This window comes from Hermetia illucens, chromosome 2 (assembly GCF_905115235.1).
Source record: "Hermetia illucens chromosome 2, iHerIll2.2.curated.20191125, whole genome shotgun sequence".
Classification (NCBI taxonomy): Eukaryota; Metazoa; Arthropoda; class Insecta; order Diptera; family Stratiomyidae; genus Hermetia; species Hermetia illucens.
In genome coordinates, this window is record NC_051850.1 from 145,242,216 (window position 1) to 145,243,766 (window position 1,551).

Sequence of the window (1,551 nt, forward strand, 5' to 3'; positions counted from 1 at the left end):
TGCCCAGAGTGTCCATGCTATCTTCTTCTTCTAGTATGTTCTTCTTCTTCTTTTTCTAGTATGTTAATATGACTGTCGCATTTCGTTGCCGAGCATACAGACTCAGGGGGTGTGCCATGAAATAGCATATTTAATCTGATGGTGTAGGGAGAGGGGGTGTAGGATTACATTAAGGGCATCCGCAGGAAAGAACTGAAGAGCCCAGTAGTACCAGTACACGCGATTTTTTAATCTTAATAAGCTTGTTCCTACGGTATTTGCTGCTTAGAGTCGGCTATTATGGAATGGGACGGACTACGGCTGTGTACATCTAAAAAACAATTCTCGTCGACGTTTCGCCATGAAGGTCTGCTTGTCTTTAATTACTCCTTTGAGCAGATTTACGCCAAGTCCATTTTCGAATGATATAGAGCATGTAATAAACAAAGGTAGCGCGGCGAGTTCAGACAGGAGAGCACAAGCTACAGAGGTCTTATTACGGTCCCAGACAAAAAGGGAGGGAAGTATTTTAGCTAATTCACTTCAACTAAGTACATGTGGGTATCTTCGGCATACAGACGTAGAAATATCATCCATGAAATCACATTTCCAACTCTGGTATATGATTTCACAATGTTGAACCGAAATTCAAAAACTTTTGGATTAGGGGGATGGGAATTCCGGAAAGACGATATCTTGTGAGACCAGATTCTATGGTACGCAGGTGACAAAAAGAGAAGATGGGCAGTAGGAACATGGAGTGAATCTGAACTACAACATGCAAGTATCTCTCAACCAATGCACCATCGGATTCAACACATGCGATGAAGTTGTGAGTCAAAGCGAATCTACTGACTAGAAACAGGTGTCAAAATCCATATTCCATATAATCAACGTCTGTAGGATAAGAACCTGGAAAATTAAAGAACTAATCCATCGATGGGGACAAGCGATAAGCAACTGGCATAGCAAATTCGTGCTGTGGGATGAACGGCGAATCAGACCGGCCGAAATCTTGGAACTGAGGACGTTGCTGGGCATAATAAACGGCGAATATTCTTTAGGGAAGCATCTGCATACGGTTGTTGTCTACTCCGGAGACCCTTCACGCAGACTTTGCAATGAGGACGGCTAGGCCGGCTCTTATATCATATTAGACTGTAACGCACTTGCGTGGTAAATATAATAATAAATCCTGAAGAAGTGCCTGGCCAGGTGCACCTAGATGAATATATCCTTAGCCAATAGGACAGGATTATTAAATTTGTCAAACTTCACTAGCTTATACAATAAGTACACAGGTTGCAGCATGAGTCCATAAAATCCGATTTTAAATGAGTTGTAACGATGTAACGATCTACACCATACAACCTATTATTATAGTCTATAATATGGTCGCGGAGTATTTGAGAGATACGTTTAAGAGTGTTTCAAAAATTTGTGATCATAAAATGTTGCTATTTGCTTCATGTGAGCAGATATTGGAACAGCAGAAGTGGAAATACCACTTTAGGTAAAAATGTGAATTCAAACGAAAGCTTTTAATACGCCCCCAACCAGATTTTGACAAGC